The sequence below is a fragment of the Peromyscus eremicus genome, chromosome 3, assembly GCF_949786415.1.
Source record: "Peromyscus eremicus chromosome 3, PerEre_H2_v1, whole genome shotgun sequence".
NCBI classification, from domain to species: domain Eukaryota; kingdom Metazoa; phylum Chordata; class Mammalia; order Rodentia; family Cricetidae; genus Peromyscus; species Peromyscus eremicus.
In genome coordinates, this window is record NC_081418.1 from 114621022 (window position 1) to 114641045 (window position 20024).

Consider the following 20024-nt stretch of genomic DNA (forward strand, 5'->3'; position numbering starts at 1 on the left):
AGTGTCTTTGATATACTTAATATCTCCCTACTGAAATGAAGGTGAGTCATGGATTTTAAACACGTTTTATGCCTGATGTATGATCTCCAGGGTTAGCCGGTGGGTTGATCTGTGAGGGGGACAGGATAACTATCCCCATTCACTAGACAAATGAAAGGTGACTGAGACTGATGACAGTTACTGTGTCATGGTTCATTAAGCCACTCGTGTCAAATGACTTATTCCATGATGAGGACGCTGAGCCTCTGGACTCAGATAGCCTACTTCTGTAGCTTCCTCCATTGCTTTTACCATCTTGTTGTAATCACTACAATATGTGCTTATTAAATCTGTCAGAGAATTTAACCAGTTTGTACTTTCACTCCAGACTAAATGCCTCCTTTCCCTAAGATGCAATAATCTATAGGGACATTCCTGTTGTCTTCTCTCTATGCTGTGCTTTGTGGACATCTTTCCCTGGAACTAATAATCTGGTTGTAGGTGAGGAAGCTAACTGATGTGACAACCTGTCAAGTAGAGAGGCAGTGACGGGCCTTTAGTAGAGACTCAACAGAAATTTGTATCGCATTACTTTGTCCTTGAAATCAAAGGTCAAAGGGGAATACAACATGTGATTTCTTTTTTATGACAGAGGAAGCCAGTGGAAACATCTCTCAGATATGAAGGATCCAGTAAGACATGGTTTAAAAGAAAAAAAAATGTCTCTGTGTCCAGATTTCTCTTTGTATAGAGATATCGGTCACATTAGACTAGGGCTGTTGCTTGAAGTATCCTGAGTAGCAAGTAAACAATATCAATTTATGAAAATCAATTATCACTAAAGCCATCCTGACTCACAGTTTCACTCCACTAAAACAGTGAATTTCCTCACAGAGGATGTTAGAACTGTCACTCCTTTTAATCTTAGAAACATGACTTGTGGTATAAAAGGAAACCTTGCCTCCTCAACAAAATTATATGTTGGTTGACATAACGTCTAAAGGCTATTTACAAAGAATGTGGTTTGGTTTCATTGGGATTACTATTAATGAAGAGTTATTGACAGCTGACTATATGCACACTACCTTCAGATTTAATTTTTGATGCATTCTGACAGTGATGGTTTTCTGCTACTTCCTGGCATTAACCGTTTGGAAATCACAAAAAGCCCTAGAATTTATGCTGTCTCAAAAGTGGAGTAAGTATATAGAAATCTGACTCAGTTTTAGCTAGGCCACCTTGAAGGAAAGATAACTGGATACATACAAAATGCAGAACAGTAGTAATTAGAAGCTTTAATGACATTATCAAACTTTAAGATAGAAACTTGAGAGTGGTTTGTTTTGGTCTGTGTCTGCTACTATAACAAAATACCAGAAGGAAATTAGCTAATAAGGAACATAACTGTATTCATCATAACTCTGAAGACTTATAAAGTCCAAGTTCAAAGCAGCAGTTGATTTCATGTGTGGTAAGCATCCTTGTTTTCTTATGCCTGACCAGTACCCTTCCTCTGTGACCCCACATAGAGGAGGAGTAGGACAGCTCTCCACAGTCTCTTATAAAGGAACTTGTCACATTCATATAGGTTCTTCCTTATAATGCCATTTTCCAAAGAACTGGCCATTTAGTATAGCCATAATCAGGGCTAAGGTTTCAGCATACAAATGTTGAAGGAAAAAATAAGACGTCTCATTGGAATGCACTTAACATGGGCCCTTGCCTTTGGGGAGGGATTTCTATAGTGAGTTTTAGTATAGATGATGTCCCACAGGAAGCTGGCACATCATCCTGTCTTTCCAAATCTGCTGTGATTCAGCTGCTCTTTATTGATTAGAAGCTGAAAGAGGAATGAGTCTGAATATGTAAATAAAAAGAAGACATAAATGCTTCTTGTTTCTCATTCTGTACATCTTATTTTTCCTTGTTCCCATCTTTGGTACATGTGTCCTAGCGTGAATTTAAAAATAAGTTCATAACATGTCTCTAACAGCTGGCTCAAAGTGATTTTTGGTACTTCTAATTAAAGAAGTCATTAGCACCTGAGTAGACTTGGTGTCTTTCACAACCAAATTATCTTGGCAAAAATGAATAAGAGATTTTGGGCTTTATTTTTCTGGATATCATAAAATGACATTAAAGGAAAATAACTCTTTGATTATAGAGTAAGGGCTTCTGAGTGGGAAAATATGGTCACTCTAACTTCTTGCAGTTTCAGAATTAATTGGGGAATGCTGTTCTTAGGAAACAGGTGTTTCTATGGCCAATTTCCTTTGCTGAATATAGTAATAGTAGTTGTAGGTGAAGAGAATATCTCTTTCTATTGATTAATAGAAGTACGTTTCCCGGTTGTGCGGTTTATTAGCACAGTAGTACTTTAAGGCAAAATTACAGTATTAATTATTTTATCTTTAATGTAATTGTAGTATTTCTAGCTGCTTTGAAATACTGATATTGGTGTGAATGGCTTTCAAACCTGCATCTTTTTCTTCTCCTCTTGATGATGCACCTCCTGCTGTCTTGAGAGAACTCTTTCATTTTTTACAGCCCTGTGGAGTATTCCAAGTCCAGGCACTCTATTTAGCTTCCTGAGTAGGCCTATAGCTCCAATTCTCTATTTCTTGTTACAGTTTCTAGGTGTTCATGCCTTAGTCTGACAACTTATTGCAAACTAGTGAAATAAAAGATTTTATTCCTCCAAATATCCTTTTTGCAAATACAATCCATTGTGCATAATGAACACTAAGGGAAATAAATACTGCCCCATTAAAATTATATGCTACTCTATGACCTTCACCAATTTTGAGTGGATAAACAGGTAGTCTGACTCAACTGTTGGTATGCTGAGAATTTCCCTGTCTTCCTCAGTTACTCTAAAGCACAGGGCTTTATGTTTTAGACTTCATTTTTACTGCTTACACTTTGATTACAATTTTATACTTTACTGTTTACTGTAAGTTTTTCTCAGTATGGAGGGGTTAAATAATTTGTCCACTTTCAATCTGTTAACCCAGTGTCTTCATTATTGACTACTTATTCTTGACAATGTCTAAGATCTTGAAAAAAGCAAAAGAACAAAAATAATAACAACAAAATACAACAAACAAACGACACTCTACATTCTATCTTAAGTTTCAACATGGTCTAAATAAAACTATACAGAATTATTTAGAATATTTAAAAAATGTTTGATAGAAATTTGAATAATTAATTTTCATTTTAAAAATTTATTATAAAAAATAATTAATGTATGCACATTTATTTACATTTCTTTTTTTATTTTAATGTTGTTTCATGAGCACTAATTTTAATTAGTTGCATAAATGTAAACATCTAATACACAATAATTTGTTTTTAAGATTCCCAATATTGGAATAATACTTAAAAATACTTAAAGAAAGAACTGAATTTTTGTGTTTATTTGATTGTAGAGGCATTATGTGTGAGTTCATGTATGTGTACGTATTTTATTTTTCTCCTTTTGGAGGAGGGAAGAGAAGGGTTCTACCATTGAACCACATTTCCAACTTTAGTTTTAATTTTAATATACCTAATGAACAAATGGATTTTTTCCATAAATATTTTCATTGGTTCCTAATTCTATTCTTTAATTTGTCCCCTGAAATGGGCATTTACATCATAGAGAAACATTTTTTTTCCAGTTTCTTTAGTACCTCAAATTTTTATTTAGGATTCTTCTTTGGTTTTTAAGTTTTATTTTTCTCTAGTACAATATATGTGGACTGAAGTTTCCTCTCCCTTCACTCATCCCAGTGCTACCCTCCCCCTCCCCCAGATCAACTCTTCTTCTCTCCCCCTGCCCCTAAGAGAAAAAGCAGGGCTCCCAGGGATATCTACCAAAAATGGTCAACAAGATACAGCAAGATTGGGCATACACTTTCAACCCAGTAGGAAGAAAAATATCCCAAGCAAAGACAGCAGTCTTGGAGACGCCTCTACTCCCTTTGTGGGGAGTCACATAAGAACACCAAGCTACCAAACCATAAGGCATATGCAGAGGTCATAGCTCAGACTCATAAAGGGTTGGTATTTGTCAGTTTCTGTGAGCCCCTATGAGCCTATCTTAGTTGATCATGGTAGGCCGGGCGGTGGTGGCGCACACCTTTAATCCCAGCACTTGGGAGGCAGAGGCAGGCGGATCTCTGTGAGTTCGAGACCAGCCTGGTCTACAGAGCTAGTCCAGGACAGGCTCCAAAGCTACAGAGAAACCCTGTCTCAAAAAACAAAACAAAACAAAAAAAAAGAATAGTTGATCATGGGAGCAGTTGCAGAGACCCACAACCCAACATTAGGCGAAGGAAGGACTGCAGAAGCCGGAGGTATCAAGAACACCATGAGAAATATTTTATACCACTTAATTTTAGGAGAATTTTGGTGTTGTCTATAAGCATAGAATATTAATATTTTTGTTTATCACTTAAATCCAAGAGACAGCAAACAATAGCAAATATTCCTCTATCATATTTAGCATGAAATTGATGCGTAAGTATTTCCTCTATAAAGTATGAATTTGTTCAATTGTGTTTCTTCTTATAACATTCACAACATATGTTACAAGTCAAACATGTTGGGGTTTTGTTTCTGGGAATGATGGGATAGGATATATGAAAGCTATCCTGCTACTAAAATGATAAACTTTATAGACAGCATATGGAAAACAATTAGTTGAACACAACAAGAAGACAGCAAAAGCAGAGAGATCTAGAAATAAATAAAATCCTTTAAATAGAAAGAGTAAGTTAGAAAAAAAGCTTAACACAACTCCCCAACTGATGATGTGAGCATACAGGAATTGAAAGAGATGAGCAATCCAGTTTACCTGACTATGAAGTCAAGTATCAGAGGGGGGAAAGCAGGAGAGAGGAAAAACAGAGTGGAATATCCCAACAATAAATATGCAGAGAATGATAAGTCCCCTTATGTCATTTTCTACTTACACTAAAGCTCAAATAACTCCCTAATCAATACCAATAAGGGTCCACCAATCATATAAATATGTACCAGAAGACAACATAATCAGGGAAAACTAATGCTATATAATATCCCCCTCTTTGACATCCAGCCACTCCCATGGCACCCACTCCCTTTAAAACTGTGGCCTCTTTTTGAAAAATTACATACATATGTATGTAAACATATCAATATGCAGATACAATCTGCTGCATCTATTTAGTTTAGGCTTAATTTGATAATATACTACCTTTTAAGTGTGAAAAAAATTATGTGAGTTTTGCTTTAAAGAGCAAATAGTTGTACTGATTCTATCAACTTTCCCAACTGAGATTACATCTGCAATATAGTCAGGCAAAACCAGATGCAGTTTTTCACTTCCTACCACTATGAAGGTAAAAGTCTCTGGCTTCCAGAGCTCTGTGCACACAAATCATTTTGGTTTTCCTTGTCTGTGGTAAGTGGGTAAAAATCAGTTATTATGAATACTTTTTCTTTCAAAGTTGTGCACTGTAGCAAGATCTTCTAAACCAGTACCTTTTTAAAAAAATTTATTTTATTTAATTAGCATCTTTTTTCATTTGTTTTACATACCGAGCGCAGTTTACCCTCACTTCTCTCTCCCAGTCTCCCCCACTTGTCTCCCATCTAACCGCTTCCCCATCCTGTCTCCATTCAGAAATGGGAAGGCATCCCATGAGCTTGAACAAAGCATGGCACATCAAGTTGAGGTAGGTCTTTTAGTTGTTGAACTCTTTCTGTAAATCCTGTTAAGAGTTTTCTTAAACTGCCCTGGTGATAGGGAACTGGAAACAGTACATTTACCTCCTAGAAATATTTGACTGACAGCTGTTTATTCTTTTGTTGAGTAGAAATATGCACTGCAGAAGTTCTCTTATTGATCTGTGTCTTGTCTTGAGAATTCACTTAGGATAATATTTAAACAATTTTTAGTCACTTTATGACCATTTTCCAATTTATTCTTCTGAAGGTGTTTTAACTGACAGATGAAAATACAATGTATTTATGGGTTTTATGCATGTATACATCATGTAAGGTTTAAATCGGGGCATATATACCTATCTTATCAAACTTTTTTATATTCTTGTGATTAAATTACTCGAAATCCTCTCTTCTATGTATGTATGACCATCCTACTATGATCCATTGTCACCCTGTTGTCCAGTAAAACAGTAGAACTAGATGGTTTTATTCCTCTTTAAATAAATTAATCAACCACCCTCCAGTCCTCTCTTCACTTCACTCTCCTATTCTAGGTACAGGTACCCAACATTCTTCTATTCCTTTTCAATTTTTATGACAGGTTTTGTTTCTCTCTTTACTTTCTTTTTAGATTCTAAGTGTGAGTGAGGTCATGTAGCTGTTATCTTTCTGTGTTTGGCTTATCTCATTTAACATAATGACCTCCAGTTCTCTCATATCAAGTTCTAAAGGAAAGATTGATAACAGGTTAGGTTTTTATTAAAACTTCAGCCATTTGCGGGATATCTTCAATTTTCCCATGTTAGAAAACCGGTCACCTACTCAATAATTTCCTTAAAGTAACACATATGTCTCTTAAATAATTCTTATTTTGCCCTAAGCAGTAATAAAATTGTTTCATTTGCATGATGATCTAGCTATGTTTTAATAATAAGATTTACAGTAAATCCTGAAAGTTTATATTCAGCCTCCTAGTAACGATAATACATGGTGAAATAAGGATTGAGTATTTTCCTAAACAGAGTTGTTTGTTGTCATAAATTTCTACTCTCCTTTCTGTGCCCAAGTTCTCCTTGCCCTCCTATCTTCCTTCTCTCCTTTCTGAAAATGAAAATGCAAGGTAAAAAGTATAACAATTTTGATTTTTCACCCTGAATTTCCCCATAGTTTTACAAATATAAACAAGTGCTCTCCTTTTTGCCAATAAAGTAGCTTCTTACTTTCTTATCTTGAGGTATATAGCCTTTGAAATAACATTGTCCTGAATTTAAAATTAGAAATGTGCACAGGAGAAATGGCTCAGCAGTTCAGTGCATGTACTACTTCTGCAGAAGACTCAAGTTCAGTTCCTAGCACCTAGTAGGCCAGCTCACAGCTGCCTATGTCTCCAGCTCCAGGAGTTCTGATGCCTCATAGTTTTCATGGAAACTATACCCATGTGCACAAGCAAGCATATACACATATATCCATAATACACATAATTTAAGTTAAAAACAATATCTTAAAAATATTAGAAGGTACACATGATAAATAGTCCCACTTTTATATTATTTACATTAGTATAGCAAATACTCAATTAGGTAGAATATAGGTATTTTAATAATTTATACATAATCTACAAATTCACCATGTGGTTATCACATATATTCAAATAGTTAAATATATTATATTAGACAATTTAGTATTGTGTAATTATGTAATTAAAATAAGTAACAAAATCCTTGGTGGCAATTATTTTCAAAAAATGTTTTTGTTATATTAGGCAATTAAATGTATTTTCAGGAAACACTTCACATAAATATAACAGAATAGTTTCATTTGTTATATAAGTGAAAAATTACTGTCTCATGCTGATTAATATGTAATAACTCAAAGAAAATCAATATTAAATCTATAAAGATTAATGAGTTATTAAGAGAAGCTGTTTTAATGAATAATTTTACATGGCAATTAACAATTTGTACTTGTTTTTTGCATTTCTTTTAATTAATACACAAAATAGGAATTAGGCTATTATTCAGGTACTATATAATGCTATAGCTCTTATAGTAAACACATAATGCTTAAATCAGGATAGACATATTTATTACCTTAAATATTTGTCATATTTTATTGTAAAAGCTTTAAAAATCCTTTCTTCTAGCCTTTTAAAGATGGAGGAGTGTAATATTAACGGCAGTCATCTTAGTCTGTGATAGCCTACCAGAGCCTGTTTCTATGAAAGTATAATTAACTATCCATTGCTAAGTCTACCACACTCGTTCCCCAACTGTCCCTCCCCTTGTCGCTAATATCCACCACTCTATTTTCAAGTTCTAGAAAACTGACTTTTTAAAATTCTACATTAAAAATTTATTCTTATTTTAAATTATGTATGTGTTTCAGTGTCTGTGTCTGCATCTGTATCAATATCTGTGTTTGTGTTTGTGTGTATGTGTGTGTGTGTGTGTGTGTGTGTCTGTCTGTCTGTCTGTCTGTGCTTGTGTGTCTGTGTGTGTGTGTGTGTGTGTGTGTGTGTGTGTGTGTGTGTCTGTGTCTGCTTCTGTGAATGTGTCTCTGTTGGTGTCAGTGTCTGTGTGGGAGTGTGAATGCAGGTATCCAGGACGACCACAAGAGGGCACTGGATTCTCTGTAGTTGGAGTTACAGGTAGTTAGTTGTGAGCTGTCCAATGTGGGAACAAACCTTGGGTTCTCTGCAAAATGCTATTAACTGCTGAGTCATCACTCTAGCCCCAGATGCTGCATTTAGGGGACCACAAATTATTGGTTTCTGTGTTCAGTTTAGTATACTTAATGTAGCACACATGTTGTAGCAAACGGTAGGACTTCATCAGTCTTAGATGGCTAAATATTGTTCTCTTATATATGTCACATTATTGGATTTTTTATATATGTTTGTGTGTGTGTGTGTGTGTGTGTGTGTGTGTGTGTGTGTGTGTGTGTTATGCATGAATATGTATGTGTGTTCATATGTGCTTGGGTCAGTCAATCCCCATGTTATATATTGAGGCAAGGTTTTTCCCTGAACTCAGCTTAGCTTTTTGGCTAGTCAGGCCAGCTGGCTTGCTCTGAGGATTTCCTGTCTCTGTCTTTCACACAAGAGATAACAGGTGGGCCACATCCCTTCCTAGAGTTTTCTTGAGATTCTGGGCTCCCAGCTCTAGCTCAATGGCTCAATGAGTAAAGTGCTTGTAAACTAAGCACTCACACTCTCAAACCATTTCCTCAGATCCTTTATGTTTTTTGAGACAGTATCTTACCCCTTAGTCCAGCCTAGACTTAATCTGTTGCCATTGGAAAGACAGTGAAGCTGTTTCTTTCTTGACTGTTGTGGACAGTGTTGCAATGGTAAGGGATGCAGATGCCTGTTTGACATTCTGATATTTTTTTTCTCCTTTCCTGGATCTCCCTCTCTAGACCAGGCTGGCCTCGAACTCACAGAGATCTGCCTGGCTGTGCCTCCCAAGTGCTGGGATTAAAAGTAGAATTGTTGGGTCCATCATTTTAAATCGTTGCAGGAAAATACATATTGTTTTCTATAATGGCTACAATAATCTATAGTTCAAATGATATTCTACTATGGGTCTATTTCATTCATGATTAATTTATGTTTAATGTAAAGAACAGTAGATTCAATTATGGCATATTTTTGTGCCTGTGTATAATATATCTTGATCATAGTCACCCTTCTTCCCACACTTTCTCATGTTTTCCCACATGTTCACTAGCACAGGTTATTTTAGATTTTTTTTTGTGACTAGCCAGTGTTATTGTATCCAAATGATATATCATTTTGTTTGTGATTTGATTTTTATTTGCCTTTTACTCCTATTAAGCTTTTTACATTACTTTGAAGTCTAAACATAATTTCTTTTCAAGCCTACCATTTGTTAAGTATTTTCTACCATACCGCAGTATTTGCTCTACCCTTCTGACTGTTGCTTTTGCTATGTAAAACCTTTTTAGTGTAGTACAATCTATGTCTATTTTTACTTGTTTCTATGCTCTCAGGATCTTGAAAAGAAATCTACTAAAACTGACCCCATGTTCTCTTATAATAGCATAGTGCCAGATCTTACATTCAAGTGTTAATGTATTTGAGTTGATTTTTGTAGCTGATAAGATATAAAGATCTACTTTTATATTTCAGCATGGATGCATTCAATTTCCCACTACCATGTGTTGGAAGGACTGCCCCTTCCCCACCACATATTTTCAGGAAAGGTGTCAAAACCATTTGACTGTCAGTGAACAAGCTTGCCTCTGGAATTTCTATTCAAATCAATTAACTTATATTCACTTTTAATGTATGTATTATGATGTTTAGGCTATAAATGCTTTGTGGTATGTTTTGAAGTCAAGTTATGTAATGCCTCCAACTTTGTTCATTTGCAGAGGTTACCTTTGCTCTTGTGTGTGTGTGTGTGTGTGTGTGTGTGTGTGTGTATGCATGTTTCAGTGTGTATGTGTGTGTTTGTAGAGTTTTATATAAATTTTAGATTTTTTTACCAGATTTTGTAGAGAATTTTATTGGTATTTTTACAGGCATTATGTTAGATTTTAGTACACTCATAAAGAGTTTTGTGTTAGATGAATCTTTTAACAATATCACTTTGTCAACCCATGAACATGAGATATCTTTGCACTCTTAAATTTCTGTTATATTATTTTCATTGTGGGTATTTTTTGCATTTGTGTTTTGATTTTTTTTTCTTTTTTTTTGATTTACAACTAGCATAAATGGGATGGCTTAGATGTTTTTATTTGTATGTTTTATAAGTAGAATTTTCTTTTGATTTCAATTTTATTTAATTCACCATTGACAGCCAGCAATGGTACTAAGCTTTATTTGGTTATTCTACAGCTTCTTTTGGGAATATATTATTTGTTGTAACAGGTTTTATGTGGATATTTTTGTTTATCTTGTACTCCTGTCTGTGAAATCATGTCATGTGCAAAGAGTGTCAGTCTGATCCTTTCAAGTCCAATTTGACTGTGCTTTACTTCTGTGCCTTACCAGATTATTCAGACAAGAATATCAGAACTATGTGGAGTGTAAGGATGAAGGCAGACTCTCTTGCCTTGTTCCTTAGATGCTTTTCTGTATTCAGTCAAATGTTGATGTTTGTTGACCTCTAACCTCATCTGTGATGGAGAATAAAGTATTTGTCCCTGCCTTGTGTGTGTGTGTGTGTGTGTGTGTGTGTGTGTGTGTGTGTGTGTGTGTGTAGCTTTGGGGTGCTTGTCTTTTTCAGACTTCCTAAACTAGTTCTATTTGCTTACAGTTATTTCTTGGAATGTTGCCACTGTTTCATTTTTACAACTCTAAATAACAACATCTTTTGAAACATATCATTTCTAAGTTATTTCTCTCATACAGAGGTATTCTATATGCTTTGTTGATTGTTACTTTTTCTCAGATTTCATCTGAATGCATAGTGTTATGCTATTCCAAATAATCTGGAAAGTGCTTCATAATATCATCAATCTTACCCCCAGCTTCCCCTAATGGATGAGTCAGACCTGGATGCCTTATCGTGTGGCTGACGTGCAGTGATGCACTGTAAGAGTGAAACCCCTGCAGTAACTGCACACAGAGTAATCCAGGTACCCATGTTACATTATTCCAGGCCTAATGCTAAGTTGCAAGTCTAATGCTTCTGTTAAACCTCTCTGTCTCTGTCTCTGTCTCTGTCTCTCTGTTTGTGTGTGTGTGTGTGTGTGTGTGTGTGTGTGTGTGTCTTTTTCTAATCATGCACTCATTAATTATTCTCACTCCTCAGCTTTTATAGTACTTCAGTCTCCCTGTAGCTCCTTATTTTGATGTATCAAATCAGGACTATAGTCTCCTACCTGATTCTTTTGACTCTTCTGAAATCAGATAAGAGCACAAATGGCTTTTTTCTTGTGTCTTATTAAGACAGTCCCTGCAGCTCTTACTCAGCCACCATCTTTCTCTGATCCCACCACTATATTCTTAGAATGAAGAGTAAGCAGTCTGAACAAATAAGGAAGGAATTGATTTGTTTATAAATATTGTAACTCAAGGTATACAGATTTTCTTAGATGAAAATATTTTAATGTGCATTTACAACTATTTCATTATTTAAGTATAATTAATAGAGATAACAATGTTTAGTTTGAGGGATTATGATACATGAACTAGCTTCCAATCTACTCCTCTCATGTAGATTTACTATATAATGTAAATGACAATTATTTAGACACTCAAATAATAAGAACTTACGTCAACTGCTTGTTTTTTTATACCACTTATTCTTCAATGTCTTCATCTGCTCATATACTTAATAAAATATCACTAATACTTATAAATACTGTCTAAAAAAGTTAACTCTCAGGACAGGGTTACTCAATATTTACCATGGTTGAGGTTTATATGTAAGCAGTAGGCTTCAGTTGGCTGGTGGTACAACACTGCCTTTTCCTATTGGCCCTTACTTAAAGCAACACAGGGAAATTTTCTGGTTGAATCTCTCTTTTATTATTCTTCAATCTTGTTTCACAGTTCTAAATCCTCCATTTAATCAATTTCATAGAAGCATCTGTGTGTTTGTGAGAAAGATATCTTTTTCCTCTGTTTTTATTTTCTTTCTGTGTTTATGTGAGGGACTGGTGGGTCTTATTATAGAAGGATTACCCATTTGACTGTACTTTCTCCTACCAAATTATTGTGTTCATTGGTAATGTGGGATGTATTTAATTGCTTTTACAATTTGAATGCATAAATCATATGTAAGATCATCAAAAGTGTTTTAAGTGATCTACATGGTGTTCTAATGAATGAGATAAACTTCAAGAAGTTAAAAATTAGTGTACTCATTAAATTTCTCTTCCAAGAAACAAGAAATTTTTTTAAAATAGTAAAAAAATAGTCTGTGCTCTGAAAATCTCAAAGTTCATTGGTGGACACTTCTGTTGAATCAGAAGTGGTTGAGTAAATATCTAAACTGCTCTTTCGGTGATAATAAAAATGTGTTTTATTCATTTCTTTCTGTTCATTGATCCAGTCATCAGAGTAGTCATGGTCCATATAATAAATCCAAACCCAGATTTGGATGTTGCAAACCATAACAATGACATGCCTGACAAAATATACTCAGTGATGCACAAGTTGCATGGATGTTATTGAAGTAACCAACCACCTTCTGATTGTATCTGATGCCCACTCCATGAGTTGGAACACATACCTGGCACCAATAAAGGGGCCAAGAACCTGTGCCTAGAACAGGTCATAGGTCCTTGGGGATAACCCAGTACTATTATTCTACTAAGTGACATGGTATTAAAATGATTCCTAATAAACTGTTGTGATACACATAGGTTAGACCATCTCTCAACCATCATCAGAGGAGCTTCTCTTTTCAGTAGATGGCAATTAACACACACACAAAACTTAACTAGTCAATATGTAGAAAATAAAAGCCCTTGTGGTGGTTTGAGTAAGAATGGTTTCCCCATAGGCTTTTTTGTTTTTCGATATGTGGTCCACAGTGGTAGAAATGTTTGGAAAGGATTAGGTAGGAGGTGTGGCCTTGGATGAGATATGTAACTGGGGGCAGGCTTTGAGGTTTCAAAATACTTCCACCATTTCCAGTCTCTCTGCCTATTATTTGTAGATTACAATGTATGCTCTCCAGCACCATGCCTGCCTGCCTGTTGCTATGCTTCCTGACATGATGGTCTTGGACTCTTAACCCTCTGAAATTCTAAGTCTCAAATTAATTGCTTTCTTTTATAAAGTGCCTTGATGCTGTATCACAGTAATAAAAAGGTAACTAAGATGGTCTATTACCAGAAACCCACAGAATCTGCTTAAAGGGTAAAGGAATTTACTAGGAAGGAAGACTCTCTACAGAACAGGAGATTTATCATAGGGTCCTGGAAGGCCTAAGTACATGCTGTTCTTCCACGTGATTCCCTCCCAGCAGCTAAGCCCACGAGGGAGAGAAGAGCAAGGTGTATGTGGGTCTCAGGTCTTAAGAGTAGCCCTGAGGTCACACCCCAGGGCCAGGTTCTTCAAGGTAATAGGTAGGTAGGACAGTTACCTGCTACATCTCTAGGGTCACAGATAGAAGAGATACTCACTACAATGGTTGCTGTGGGATGGTTTGTATGTCAAATGTGTTGTTGATTGGTCAATAAATAAATCACTGATTGGTCAGTGGCCAGGCAGGAAGTATAGGCGGGACTAACAGAGAGGAGAATTGGGAGAACAGGAAGCTGGGTGAAGGAGACATTGCCAGCCGCCATCAGGACAAGGAAGATGTAAAGTACCTGTAAGCCACAAGCCACGTGGCAAGGTATAGATGAATAGAAATGGAGTAATTTAAGCTGTAAGAACAGTTAGCAAGAAGCCTGCCACGGCCATACAGTTTGTAAGCAATATAAGTCTCTGTGTTTATTTGGTTGGGTCTGAGTGGCTGTGGGACTGGCGGGTGAGAGAGATTTGCCCTGACCGTGGGCCAGGCAGGAAAACTCTAGCTACAAATGGTCCTAAATAGGTCATACGTATCCTACCCCTCACACTAAGTCCAAGAGATCTTCATGGAAGAGAAGAAAGACTGTAAAAGTCAAAGGTGATAGAACACATTAAATAAACAGTTTTGCCTAGGCACAATAGACTGACTGCCTGTAGATGTACTTTTGCTCTAGAATGCACAAGACACATGCAAGCTCAAGCCATATAAAATTCCTGCATAAAAGAGAAAGGTGGGCGTGAAATACCACTACTAGCTGACTGTTTTTAGAAATAATAAGTATAAAAATAATCCTAAAAATGGAACAGATCTGGAGAGCTAACATTGCTTCAAAAGCCTAAAGCTTAATCCATGTAGGTTACAAATGAAACATCAATCTCTGTCTTTAACAATTCAAAACACGCTGGGCGATGGTGGTGCATGCCTTTAATCCCAGCACTCGGGAGGCAGAGGCAGGCGGATCTCTGTGAGTTCAAGGCCAGCCTGGGCTACCAAGTGAGTTCCAGGAAAGGCTCAAAGCTACACAGAGAAACCCTGTCTCGAAAAAAAAAATACCTAAAAAAAGCAAAAAAAAAAAAAATTCAAAACACATTTGTTCTCTGACTTTTAAACACAGTCTGCATGTATGTTGTGCATTTGTAGACCATATTGCCTATTACATGCACATTAAATAAGAATTGACACTGTATCTCCCATTCTCCTCTATATGGATGGTGGTACATAAATGGACTAGAGTAACCATGTCACACACAAAACATTAGCTGTTATTCCAGGCCACAGTCCAACAACAGGTCTTAGAAGTTACTGATTCAGTTCACTACAAAGTGTTACACAGGGTAAAACAATGTGGGAAACCAGGCAGTGCATAAACATTTTGTTATTTAATTTTAGTGACACAAAAGGAGACACTAGTGCTCTTTATTTGGAGATGCCCTTCAGTGCTATTCCAGAAAACACAGCACTAAAATTATACTCTGCTCACTCTCTTTGGGTTTCAATTCTGTAGTATTTGGGGATGTGAGACAAGGAAAGAAGAATCTCTACTACTTCTTGGAGTGTTTATGTCTTTCCAAACCTCATTTGAAAACTTATTTCTACTGTGATAGCATTAAGACATGAGAATATTAGGAAGTTACTCAGCCATAGTAGTTCTACCCTTGTGGGTACATTAGTGCTTACTCCTTCACTGTAAGGACATGGGGTGCCTCCTTTCTGGAAGGCAGTTTTCAAATCAAGACATTAAAAGTAGAGACAGCAGCCCTTACTACCCTGCACTTCTTCCCACACCTTCATTCTTAACAACTTGGCCTCCAGAAATGTGAAAAATTGATTTTCTCTTTTTCATGAATTTCTCAGCTCCAAGGATCTTTTTAAAAAAGATTTATTTGTTTATTATGTACACAGTGTTCTGCCCACATGTACCTGCAGGTGAGAGGAGAGCACCAGATCTCATTAGAAATGATTGTGAGCCACCATGTGGTTGCTGGAAATTGAACTCAGGACCTCTGTAAGAGCAGCCAGTGCCCTTAACTGCTGACCCATCTATCCAGGCCCCCAAGGATCTTCTTATAGCATCATAGTTATACCAATACACCCCTGTAAATGCACTAGGTAACTAGATTCAGCAAACAAAGGTGACTGATTTAGAATCTTTATATGATGAAGTCTAGCTAGATCTAGATGTACAAAGTATTGGAGGATAGCTGAGCATGCTGGTACATGGAAGTCATTTGTGTACTTGTGAGATTGTGACAGGAGTACTGAGAATTCAGGGTCAGTCTAGACAGTACAGCATTTTTAAAAAGAAAATAATGGAGGAGCATTAACTCCAGTGACCTAGTGATCTTTTTTAAGCCATGTTAGCTGAAACTAAACAAGAAATTCTTAAAATCTCAGAAATTTGCTGTTTCTGTAGAGACTTCTAATGTTCTAAGTTGTTTGGTTTTCTGATAAGATTGGGGAGAACGAACGTCTCTTTACATATTTATTTAATCTACATGGATAATTCTATAAAAATTTAGAGTTGTATGCATTATTTTAAAAGGATCATGTCAATACCTGTCTTATTAGTTGACTTTAAGACAACAGACAAAGTAAAATATTGGGATAGGTTATACAGAGATCACCATTTTAGACATTATTATAAGGGGAAGGTGTATGTAATAAAAGATTCATCTTCTAGAATGTGATACAAGGTTTAGAGTTTTCTTTGTTGATTTTCAATTTGGATAACTTATCTAAAGATTAGATGCAGGTGTTGAAATAGCTTATTATCATTGTAAAAGGTTATCCCCGTGTAACCTTTTAATTCTCATTTACTTGTTTTCTATGCTTTGTCTCCCAGTCTGTGGGTGTATTTATCAGTAAAGTATGTTCTTGGACATAATAGAAAGTCTGATGTATTTTTTAATCCAGCCAGCCAACCTGTGTCTGGTAAGTGGAGTATTGAGGCCATTTGTGTTATGGTTGTTATTGAGACATGCTTGCTGATTTCTAAAAATGTTCTTGGTGTCTTTTGGCTGGATGCAGTAAGTTTATTTTTGTTTATTTGCTTGTTTTTTTAATCTTTCTTCCCTATCAGTTTCAGATGTTTGCTGGTTTAATGCTTTGAATATCGCAGACTCCCTCCTGTCTTTTGTTCAGCTTGTACTGATGGAATTTCATCATTTCTTTGCTTTATTATTGAGACTGTTTTTTTTTTCTTTTTCTTTTTCTTTTTTTTTTATACTGTGAGAGTTATTGATGCTGGATCTGATATTATTTTGATGTTTCTACCTTTGTAGGTGAATAGGCATTTTGCTTTTACAGCTTTTACTATTAATTGCTTTGTGTATTTGACATATTTACAATAATGTATTGTGGAGAGAGTTTTCTGTGTTCCTGACTATTTGAGTTTCTAAATGATTCTTATGTGTAGATTTATAGTTTTTTTTTTTTTTTAGATTTAGGAAAATTTATTCTGTAATTTCATTGACTAAATTGTCTATGCCTCTAGTATTTATTCCAGCTTCTTTTCACATTCCATAGATTATTGTCCTGGTTATTGTGATCATTCTCCAGAGTTCTTGGCTGTTGTGGCCATGTGCTTTTATCTCATTTTTATTTTTTATATTGATTTTGGATGAAGTAATTCATCAGTTGTGTACTCCATCTCAAATATCCTTTTTTTTTCTGATAAATTGAGTTTATCTTTGTGTTTGAATGGCAGGTTTGAATTTTGACATGGAGAGTATGGAGTTATACAAACGTGTAAAATCTCTCTGAATCTCTGCATAGCAAGACACTTAAATGTATACCTTCAAACATACATCGTCTTCTTATCTAAACACTTTTTAGTTTACGGTCTCTGTAATATACAGCTTTTCATGTAGAAATGTAAAATATTGGAATGTAGGAATAAGAATGCTTGCTTTGACAGGACATATACTATATTTGCAATGACACAGAGAAGAATAGCTTGGCCCCTGTACAAGGACAACACTTACGCTTGTGAAGCTTTCCTTATTTTTATCACAGTTCCTGGCAAGTAAATTTTATCCAAAAGGCTATAAAGCAATTTTAGTGAAATATTTAAAAAATGATGTATTAGAAGAGTTTTGCATGTTCTCCAGAATACATAATCCCAAATTTTATAGTGCTTCAGGAACTGGGCTCAGAAAGTTGTCTGTGTTCAATTCCACTATTTTTGCATCTCTTTTGAGACTTAAAGCTACACACAGTATCTCTGAAGTACAATGTGGGATACCAAATTGGAGTGAAAGGACTGTTTGAGAGCCTTTGTCAGTGGCTATCATAGGACATATAACATGGTACTCAATAAAGGTTAACAAGTATTAAATAAATAGCATGGTATTACTCATTGGGAAATCAAGTTGCTTAAAATGTCACAAAAGATATACCCGACAAGAAATAAGGATCCATATTTTTTGATGATTTGTGAATTGAGGTTACTTGTGATGAAGGGATTTACAATTAGACTGATAGTAATTCATAACTTCCAACTTGAGAAATTGGGGTCTATGCAAACCAGGTGATGTATTTGTGAAGTGAGGATGTCTTGGAAAATGAAGAATTAATGAGACATTCAAGAATAAGATGGATGAAAATGCACTGCATCAGTGCATAAAAACAGCAGAGGTCACACTGAGAGTCCTGCTCAAATAAACTAAGCACACAAATTTGCAAACGTTATGTTTTTAAAATGACAATATGTTTTTGTTAGAAGGCATAGACAGGCAGATCTGTATGAGTTCTGGAACATCAAGAGATGCATACATGAACCTGTCTGTGAATAAATAAATGAATAAATACAAATAGATATGATAGTATGTATCTCTTCATATTTTCTACAGACTTAATTGTAAAATGTTTTTTGTGAAATGCTAACCAGAAGATTTCATACATTTAAAGTGAGAAGGAGAAAAATTGCCACCGCCATCCAGCATGGTCTGTGTGATTCCTCAAAGCAAGAATTTGGCATTCTTTCTGCAGGTTATGGTCTCTGTCAGGACTTGATTTTCCCATTGCCGACTTGAGCATTTCACAGCAGGTGCTCATATATGCTCATGGCAAAGCAAGACAATAGAAAGACCACTCCAACACCACACATAATACTGTCTAATCTGCCAAACACTTCCCCTTCCTGTCCAGTGTGAGAGCCTGCTGCTTCCCTGACCATCGCAGCTTTGGGATCGAGCCTTCTCATCTCTAAATGAGAGGAGTAATGTCTCAGTGGTGGTTAAGAGCACTTGCTGCCCTTGTAGAAGACCTGGGTTTCAGTGCCTAGTAACCACATTGAAGCTAACAACCATATGTACCTCAGTTCCATTGGGTCCATTGCCTTTTGATGACCTCCTAGGGCACTGCACACCTATGGTGCATAGATATACATTCAAACAAAACACACATACACATAAAATATAAAAAAAAAATTATTTAAAAATCACTTAAAAGAACAAGAAAATACGCCTCCCCCCAGAAAAAAAACAGAATCATAGAATTATCCTAACTTGCTGAGAATATCCAACCTACAGCAAGGTCTTGCATCCTGAAACTCTCCCCAAAGTCACATAACTCTTAAGTTTGCAGCATGTCCCTTCTAATGTTCTCTCTCCCTCTCTCTTTTTTTTTTTTTTTTTGATGTAAAATTACTTTATTTTATGCCATTGAACTTTTTTTTCCCTTTTTTTTTTATTTTACAATACAATTCAGTTCTATATATCAGCCACGGATTCCCTTGTTCTCCCCCCTCCCTCCCCCCTCACCTTCCCCCCAGCCCACCCCCTATTCCCACCTCCTCCAGGGCAAAGCCTCCCCCGCGGACTGAGATCAACCCGGTACACTCAGTCCAGGCAGGTCCAGTCCCCTCCTCCCAGGCCGAGCCAAGCGACTCTGCATAGGCCCCAGGTTTCAAACAGCCAACTCATGCAATGAGCACAGGACCTGGTCCCACTGCCTGGATGCCTCCCAAACAGATCAGGCCAATCAACTGTCTCACTTATCCAGAGGGCCTGATCCAGTTGGTGACCCCTCAGCCATTGGTTCATAGTTCATGTGTTTCCATTCATTTGGCTATTTGTCCCTGTGCTTTATCCAACCTTGCTCTCAACAATTCTCGCTCATATAAACCCTCCTCATTCTCGCTAATTGGACTCCCAGAGCTCCACCTGGGGCCTAGCCATGGATCTCTGCATCCAGATCCCTCAGTCATTGGATGGGGTTTCTAGCACGACAATTAGGGAGTTTGGCCATCCCACCACCAGAGTAGGTCAGTTCGGGATGTCTCTCGACCATTGCCAGCAGTCTGTTGTGGGGGAATCTTTGTGGATTTCTGTGGGCCTCTCTAACACTTTG

The 20024-nt window shown here is 36.4% G+C and overlaps 1 non-coding gene across 1 annotated transcript; it reads left to right on the plus strand.

Annotated features, from left to right (window-relative positions):
• The first annotated feature begins 17575 nt into the window (after nucleotides 1-17575).
• Nucleotides 17576-17680, plus strand: LOC131907514 (U6 spliceosomal RNA). The gene has a single exon (XR_009378422.1). It is a non-coding gene; the product is annotated as a U6 spliceosomal RNA (small nuclear RNA).
• The last annotated feature ends 2344 nt before the right edge of the window (nucleotides 17681-20024 follow it).